This window comes from Penaeus monodon, chromosome 5 (assembly GCF_015228065.2).
Source record: "Penaeus monodon isolate SGIC_2016 chromosome 5, NSTDA_Pmon_1, whole genome shotgun sequence".
In the NCBI taxonomy this organism is placed as follows: Eukaryota; Metazoa; Arthropoda; class Malacostraca; order Decapoda; family Penaeidae; genus Penaeus; species Penaeus monodon.
In genome coordinates, this window is record NC_051390.1 from 46,556,656 (window position 1) to 46,566,655 (window position 10,000).

The 10,000-nt window shown below is 42.5% G+C and overlaps 1 protein-coding gene across 1 annotated transcript in view; it reads right to left on the reverse strand.

Moving 5' to 3' along the window:
• LOC119573568 (translation initiation factor IF-2-like) overlaps positions 1-10,000 on the reverse strand; it is a 50,710-nt gene that overhangs the window by 40,040 nt on the left and 670 nt on the right. The window contains exon 1 of the mRNA XM_037920778.1: positions 9,028-10,000. This exon is cut by the window's right edge and continues 670 nt beyond it. The gene's annotated coding sequence lies outside the window, so the exon portion shown is untranslated. The remainder of the gene's footprint in view (positions 1-9,027) is intronic.

A 10,000-nucleotide genomic window follows, 5' to 3' on the forward strand; every position in this document is an offset into this window, starting at 1 on the left:
TCATTATTACTGTTTCTATTGCCGTTACCACATCGATACCTCATTACCATCACACTTTTCATCATTAGTATCCTAATAATATGAATTTTTAGTATTTTCAGGAAACTATTTGAAATTAATATATATTTCAATTCTGGTAAAGCAGGTAAAGTATTCTTTGTAATACGTTTTATATTTTTTTTTGTGCGGTTTTATCATCATTATTGCAGTAAAACGTTTTTTTTTTTTTTCATTTTTACAGTAGATTCACGATGAGCAAATTGCTTGATTATGTAAGAAAATATTTATTTGTGAGGAGCATTGGCTATGCTCAGATAGCTTTGCTCTTACTATATAATATTTGATATAATGTAATTCTTTATACAATGTGTTTCTTGAGACTTTCATTTGCGTGTCTGTGTCTGCCTGTCTGTCTGCCTGTCTGTCTGTCTGTCTGTCTTTCCGTTTGTCTGTCTGTGTCTGTCTGTCTCTCTCTCTCTCTTTCCGTTTGCCTCTCTATGTGTGTGTGTGTCTCTCTCTTTCATCCTCCCTCCCTTCCCCCCTTCTTTTCCATCCATCCATCCACACATCCTTTCATCCCTCTTTCCTTCTCTTTCTCCCTCCCTCCCTCCCTCCATACATCCCACTTAGACTTCCCCCATATCGCCCCTCCCTCAGAAAAAAGCAACAACAATAACAACAACAACAACAACAACAACAGCAATAATAATAATAATAATAATTATAATAATAATAAATGATACTACTACTATTACTACTACTAACAATATCTACTACTACTAACAACAACAACAAAAAACAACAACAATAATACTAACAAACAAACAAACAAATAAAATCTATCATCAGCACCGAAAACTCGTCACATACGCCCCATCCTCCCTCCTCCCTCCCCCCTCCCCCCCTCCCCCCCACCATCCAGCATCAAATTAGCATGAAGCGACTCGCCACAGCCTTGTCCTACTAGTAACTTTCACCGCTAGAAAACCTTACTCTGTATAACGTCTGTTCGTTGTGAGGGAAGCTTTGTCCTACTGAGGTTGTATGCGAAACGATGATGATGATAATAGATGCGTGTAATAGATATTTATATGAGGAGAAGAAGGAAATGAAGAGAGAATAGAAGTGATGATGATAATGAGGACATTATTGATAATCATAACGGTAATCATAATGGTTATGAGGATTATAATAGCAATGATGATGATGATGATGATGATGATGATGATGATGATGGTGATGATGATGATGATTATCATAATCATAATAAAAATGATAATAGTAATAATAATAATAATAATAACAATAATAATAATAACAATAATAATAATAACAATAATAATAATAATAATAATAATAATAATAATAATAATAATAATAATAATAATAATAATAATAATAATAATAGTAATAACTAATGATGATAACAACAACAATGATGATAATGGTGAATATACTATTAATACTAATTCTAATGCTAATACTAATACTAATGCCAATACTTATAATGATACTACTACTACTACTACTACTACTACTACTACTGCTACTACTACTACTACTACTACTACTACTACTACTACTACTACTACTACTACTACTACTACTACTACTAATAATAATAATAATAAATGGTAATTATTACTATTATTATTACTATGATTAATATAAATAGTAATAACAATGATAACAATAATAATAGCATAATAAAAATAAAAACAAAACAAAAACAACATTAATGATAATGGTAGTAGTAGTAATAATAATAATAATAATAATAATAATAATAATAATAATAATAATAATAATAATAATAATAATGATAATAATGATAATAATAATAATAATAACAAAACAACAACAACAACACCAAAGCAATAATGATAACCACAGTATTCTCCTTTTAATCACAATGTTCCTTTTATACCCAAAAGCAGTCCTCTCATAAACACAATTTATTTTCCAGTAACAATAAATACCCTCACATAATCACAACCGCTTCCTCATAACTACAACGCTTCATAACCACACCATCCACCATCATCTCGATAGCATATCAGTCTACTCATTACAAAAGCGACCTCCTCATACCTATATCCCCATTGGAAACCTCACAACCATCTCCCCATAACAGAAGCGATCTCCTCATACCTATAACCCCATCGGAAACCTCACAACCATCTCCTCATAACAACAGCGACCCCCTCGTCCCTATAATCTCACGCCCCTAGACCATTAACCTCGACACGTACCGCACTCACAACCGCCAGACGCACCACAACCCCAAACCCCATCGAGGTCGGCAAAAGCTACAACGTATAGTCTGTATTACTGTCCTGATGCAATGCTTGAAACCTTAATGACTGTTTATGGGCTCTTCAATGTATGTCACTCTCGCTAGATGGGGCGCGCGGACAGAGGCAGGGAGCCAGTCAGGCAGCGGGGCAGACAGTCAGCGCCAGCCAGACAGCTAACTAGCCAGGCAGGCATGCATGCAGGCAGGTATGCATGCAGGCAGTCAGACAGGCAGGCAGGTAAGCGGGCTGACGAGCGGGCAGACGAGCGGGCAGACAGACGGAGATTTGTAAGAAAGGAGGGGATGTAAAGATGCTGGTTTTCGGTCAGATGATGACAGCCGATGTTAAGGTTGCTTATCGCGTAATGTGACTAATGTGACTGACTGACAGCAGCGGTGGCGACTTGTTTAGTCACCCACTCCCCATCCCCTCCTTCCCTGACCTACCTCCCCCTGCTCCACATGACCCTATCGCCCACCACCACCCCCCTCCTCGCTCTTCCCGTCCCCCTCCCCTCCTCCTCCTCTCCCTCTCCTCCTCCCTCCTTCCATCTCTTCCTCCTCTCCCTTCCCCCTTCCCTCCGTCTCCTCCTCCCTCCCTCCATCTCCTCCTCCTCCTCCTCCTTTCGCGAGTCATCGCTTGCGGACGACACTGGACACTGCGTATGCATGCGCCGTCCGCCAGGAGGAGCTACGTAACGGATTTTATTTGTTTCTTTGTTTCCGATACCTTAAGGGGGGAAGGGGGCGGGAAGGGAGGGAGGGATGGAGGGCAGAGGAGGAGGGAGGGAGCGGGGGAGGGAGGGAGCGGAGGAGCGGGAGGGGTTGGGATCGAGGGGGAGGTACCGGCATGAGCGAATGGAGGAAGTGGGATAAGAAGGGAAAGTGAGGAGAGAGGAAATAGATGAGAGAAAGGAGGAAAAGGAAGGGGGAGAAGGTTGGAGAGGGAAAAGGGAGGGAAAAGGAAAACAGGAAAAGAAAAGGTGAACGGGGGAAAACGTAAAACAAGAAAGAAAATAAGTACGTCGATTATACGAAGAAAAGGAAAAGCCAAGAAATAGAGATGAAAGAAAAAAGAAGAAGAGGAAGAGGAAGAAGAAAAAGAAGAGAAAATAGGAGAATAAGGAAACAGTGAAGAAAAACAAGAAAAAGAAAAAAAGAAAGAAAAACAAGAAGAAATGAAGAGACGAAAAAGCGAAGAGGAAAAAAAATATAAAGAAAGAGAGATAGACAGAGAAGAAGAAGAAGAAGAAAAATAATAATAATAATAATGATAATAATAATAATAATAATAATAATAAGAAGAAGAAGAAAAGGAAGAAGAAGAAGAAGAAGAAGAAGAAGAAGAAAGAAGAAGAAGAAGAAGAAGAAGAAGAAGAAGAAGAAGAAGAAGAAGAAGAAGAAGAAGAAAGAAGAAGAAAGAGAAGAAGAAGAAGAAGAAGAAGAAGAAGGAAGAGAGGGCAGACGAGCGTCCTCCTTACCGGGGTCGCGACGGAAGTGGCTCGGGGCAGTGTTGGAATTAAAAGCTTGATTGTTGAAGAGTGAGCGTTAGCGTGAAGAGTTGCCTATTATGATATAAGTGGAGATTATATCGGAGGCGGAATTCCACTCCCGTTCGCGGTGACTAATGAGGACGCCTTTGGAGTGGCAGCGGCGCGGACAAGGGGGGAGGGGGGAGGGGGGGAGGGGGGAGGATAGGGTGGAGGGAGGGGTAGGAGGATGGGGTAGAGGGAGGGGTGGAGGGAGAGAGGAGGGAGGATGGGGAAGGGGGGGAGGGAAGGGAGGAGGAGGGAGGGGAGGGTAGGGGGAGGAGGGAGGGAAGGGAGGAGGAGGGAGGGTAGGGAGGAGGAGGGAGAATGGGGTAGGGGGAGAAGAGAAGGCAGGAGGAGGAGGAGGAGGAGAATGGGGTAGGGGGAGGCGTAGAGGGAAGAAGAGGGAGGGGTAGAGGGAGGAGGGAGGGGTGGGAGGAGGAAGGAGGAAGGGGGCAGAGGGTGGGGTAGGCAAGGAGGTAAGCAAAGGGAATAGGGGGCGAGGGGAGGACAGAAGGGGGGTGGGTATGGGGGTGGATAGGAGGCAGGCGAGGGGGCGAGGGGAGGACGGAGGGGAGGTGGGGTAAAGGGGCAAAGGGGCGAGGGGAGGGCAGGTAGGTGGATAGGGGGAGAGGGCAAGGGGAGGAGAAATTGGGGGGAGGGGGGGGAAGAATAAGGTATAGAGGCTGGGAGGAGGGTGGGAGGGGGTCGAGGGGTAAGGGACGGACAGGGCAGGACCGGGGGAAAGGTGAGGGAGGGGGGAGGAGGGGGAGGCAAGAGGGGAAAACAGGAGGAAGAAAGTGGGCGAGGGGGGGGGGGGTAAGGGCAGGGAATGGAGGAGTGGAAGGGGGCAGGACGGGGAGGGAGGCAGAGAGGCATGGGGGAGGAGGAGGAGAAGGAGGAGGGGAGGGGGGGTAACACGGTGCTAGACTACGCATGATGTTGGCTATGTTGTTTTAACACGTTTTAGCATAGGAGCTGGTGATGGTTGTTTATGTCATATAACACGTGGTAAACACAGGGGGGGGGGGCGGGGGGAAGGGGGCGATAAGCAGGGGTCAGTATTGTTCAATTTATGTTGTTTCAACAAGTGCAATCACACTGGACGGAGAATGAGGAGACAGGTTGCAACATGATGCTGGCCCACATATTCTATCACATGAGGCTGATGAGTAAGGAGGGGGAGCAACATCATGATGCTATGTAGATTTCACGCATATGAAATCTACATAGCATGGGGGGGGGGGCAGAGAGAGGGTGCAACATGATATTATCTATGTTGTTTCGCTCTTGCTATAACATAGGGAATGAGGTGGAGAGAAAGGGCAACATGATGGTATTCATGTTGCCAGACACGTTCTATCTCATACAGGTGGAGGGGAGGGGGATATTATACTCATATATATATGTATATATATATATATTATATATATATAATATATATATATATATATATATATATATATATATATATATATATATATATATATATATATATATATATATATATAACACACACACACACACACACACACACACACACACACACACACACACACACACACACACACACACACACACACACACACACACACTCACACACACACGCGCGCACACACACACAGCTAAGTGTGTGTGTCTATGCATAATATATATATATATATATATATATATATATATATAATATATATATATATATATATATATGTGTGTGTGTGTGTGTGTGTGTGTGTGTGTGTGTGTGTGTGTGTGTGTGTGTGTGTGTGTGTGTGTGTGTGTGTGTGTGTGTGTGTGTGTGTGTGTATGTATATATATATATATATATATATATATATATATATATATATATATACATATATATATATATATATATATATATATATATATATATATATATATATATATATATATATATATATATATATATATATATACATATATTCACACACACACACATATATACGCAGACACACACACAAGCACACACACACAAACACACACACACACACACACACACACACACACACACACACACACACACACACACACACACACACACACACACACACACACACACACATATATATATATATATATATATATATATATATATATATATATATATATATATATATATATATATATATATGCATATATATACATATATAAAGTGCACACTTACACAAACATCTCCTATTAGAATATTTAGGTACAGCAAATGTTATACAAACATATGCATCACTACAAAAAAGTTAAATGAATAAGGCTTTAAAATGATAAACATACACCATCTAAAAAAAAAATCCAATCAGGGACATTTTCTTGTTTGCAGCATAAGATAAAAGATAACGTTGATTTTTCATGTGTATCGCAATCCACCTAAAACAACATTTTACGTGTCAACATCCTGCAACATAGGAACTGATACCCTTTTAGCTCTTCGTATTTTGTTATCATTTTTTATTCAGAACAGTGATAGATGCTGGATTGTTCTAGACTATTCCGGATTGTTCTCGCATACGTATTTTTAAATACAGGTGTCAGGGGTAAACTATCATAAATAAGAAAATATATATTCCAATCGATTATCGTATCAATACATGCTATGGAATCAACACGGCTAGGTCCTCTCATATCATTTTAATTCCGTCATTGCTACTTCATTTCCACAAAGTACGAAAAGGTAAATTTTCTCTCTATGACATTTGTTCTCTGACGTATTAATCAATTACTAGGCATGACAAATAGCTCTCACTATTATCCCCATATGTCTATCATAACTGAAAGAAGGGATAATAAAAACAAAGGAAATTCGTTATTGGAAAAAATCACAAACATGCCATAGAAAGATTGAAGAACACGTAACCCTTTAACACACTAACAATATCATGCAGATGCGCTCACCAGTAGATATAACTATTATTAACAGACTTACACAGCGTCCACTTGACAAATTCATGTTGCATTCACTTTGCAAGAACGTAATCAAAACAGACGCTGTTAATATGTATAGTCTTTGTGCTAAAATGTTTTTTTTTCTGTTAACAAAAACTCTCTTTGTTGATGTGTGCAATTATTCGTCACGGCAAAACGCATTTAAACATTTTCCTAAATAAACCTCATTTTGTCTGAGAACATTGTGCAATTTTCTCGTTAGCAACTACTCTTCTTGCTAATATGCAGTTCTCATGGTTAACATTTTGTTTACTTTGCCTTTATTTAGTATTTTAACACGACTTTCACTTACCGGCAAATGGTTTCCCTCTTGCACATTTTAATAGCATGTGTTCTCTTGGATCGAAGCAAAAACACAACTAAAGATTTCAGTTAGAACTATTCATCGTTTTCTTTTCATCACACGAGGCCTCCTTTCGCTTTGCTTGTAAACAAAAACAAAAAAGGGGAAAATAGATCACCCTCTATCCCTTCTTTAGCAACCTCCTCACTAGAAGTTAAAATAGAATGCATTACCACGAATTAAAGATAATCTTTAGCCTTGTAAATCCCCCATGCCTTTCCTTTCAGTACCTCTACATTCACCGACATATCATCAAAAATAAACATCTTCCTTCCTTTCAAAACACAACGAACCCGAGATCAATTTACCCATAGTTTAAGCATACGATACAAACAACAGCTTACCCTTTAGAAGTTCAAAATGACATACAATGAAAATAACAGATATATAAATAGACGAATAAAAGAATCACATGTTAAAGAGGCATTGGCCTCGCTTGGTTAGCACGAGGTTTCATGTAACCGACAGATGCACATAACACTCCACGTTATTAGTCCACTTCATCCAAGAAGGACGAACTACCACCTCGCAGTCACAGCTAAAACACAGAAGGCTCAGGCCACACAAATACCTTACAGATTGGCCAACTCAAGGCGTTTGACTGAAGGGTCTCTCGGCTTGATAAACCGTGACGCTGTAATGTGCTAAAAAATGGTTACGGTGCTTTACCGGAGCTCGTTTTCGTTTTTCTCGACGTCCGCACACACACGAAGACACACACACACACTATATATATATGCACTCCGTTTCTGGTGATCTAACATCGTCTCGTTCATAACACTTGATAGGGATTCATTTCTGTGGGATTAAATCACCTTGTTCATTCTATTATTATCAGTGACAAATAATGTTTTTTCTTTGCTAATTTTCTAGGTTTACAAAAGCTATATTTTGGTTCTATTTGTTTTTCTTCCCTCCTTCGAAAATTGTTCATTCTTTTCTACACAAGAGTTTTTTCCACAAAATAATTTTAGATTCGATAATTCCAAATCAGTCTCTAATTTCCCCCCCACCCCCTCCTTCCCATCCCCCCCGCCCGTTGTCTCCCTGTCTCCGCAACTTTCTCATCATCTCTCATTATTCCCCTGTCTCTATACATTTGGGGTTTCCCTCTTTATTCTACCTCTTTCTCCCTCTTTACTGCTGTGTCTCTCTCTCCAGACGAAGCCTCTCCGTTCGAACTATGACTCCGTGCTGCATATCCCGTTGACTAACTTTTTTTTTTCTTTTACTCTTTAAAGCGATTGTGTCGCAACTTGTTAAGTTCTAGTTATATTTTACACCTTTTGTGGCCTTTAGTCATGGGCATCATTGTATGATAGTAATAATAGTGGTATGAGGTAGATGTTTGCAAGATCTTTTACAAAATATGTCCCGTGCATTCTGACATTTACTGTCCTTGTCTAATACAAGTGGATATGCAGTGCTACAGTGACCCTGCAGAAAATGCTTAAGCTTGCAGTGCAACTTGGCTGATTCGACTATGAAAGAGCCCGCGAGCGCCTGAACACACTCCTCCAGGCGAGAACCCTGTGATGTTTCACGACCAGATAACCTATGATCTGCCGCGGGGTTTCCTTACAATGAGGTTGCCGCCAAACCGTGCGGTATAGCGGGGTTGGAGCTAGCAAGGTCTAGGCCAACAGGGCAAAGCTTCACTCTTTCCGAACATTTCGTACGTTTCGCTAAGGAGCGGACAATCCAGCTCACGGAATTAAGGGCTGTTATCACCGCACCGCCACGCACTGGATAACAGCAGGTAAGGCACTGGCCGACCCCGACGACAGCACTGGACAGATCCCCGAGCAAGGGAGGTGGGGGCGGAGACACAAGCGGAAGACCTACATAACGGGGGCTCAAGGACCTGCGTCTCCCCAGACAGCGTAGGGAGAAGTGTCACTCACCTTCGCTCGCTCGCACGCTCAGGTGGCCCGGCCCGTGTCTGTCTGGCGGGGGTCTGACTGAGGCTGGTGCTGTGGCGGAGCTGTTCCGACCAGGAGGCCCAGCACTCCCACAGGAGCCTCACATAACCTTGCGCACCGCCGGGATAACCCTGGTCTCCGCACTCCTATTTCTGACGCGAGGATGATATGCGGGTGTCACTCTCTTGACCTTCCTGACTCTGATTTCCATCTGGAGCGACTCACTCACTGCCACACTGTGTGAGCTCTTGCTGCATATTTCCTCTCACATCACTAGCGAGCTGATGCCTCCTGTCAGCTGCACTGAACATCAACAGTATGGTGTCTCTAGATCGCCACAGAGGAACTACACATCACACACCATCACAGCAACACGAGCACATCACTCAGTAAAACGGCGGGGGCGTCACACCGAAAATGTCTCTAAACTACCATGACAGATGGGGCGCTGCGTCCCGGCCAAGTCGCGGCCACAGAGGCGAGCTAACAAGAGCAAATGTTGTCAACAGCGTTTGGCGTGTGAGGAGGAGCAGGGGGCACGTGGCAGCCATGCAGGAAACGCGGGAGGAGGCGTGCCATGCAGCAAGTCGGGACATGGTCTTCTCCACTCTCACATCCGCATGTTATGACGGGTTAGTTTCACCGGGCATCACTTGCATAATCAGTGAAATCAAAGCACAAGTTTTCCGCGTGCAGCTTTGTCAGTGCTTATTCTGTCACTGGCCACTATCACGTACCTCGCCGCATTATCAGTGTCTCGCGCATCCACAACACATCATCTCGACCCGACACTTCACCGCGACAAGCACGACTCGGCAGACTGCAGGAGATTTATTTACAGACGTGTAAAACTCGCCAAAGGTCACTTCTCTCCCGGGCGCTCTGCCGCGGATGCGTCCTCCTTCAGTCTAAGGAAGGCTCATGTCGCCGCAGCATGACTCGGGAGTCAGATGTT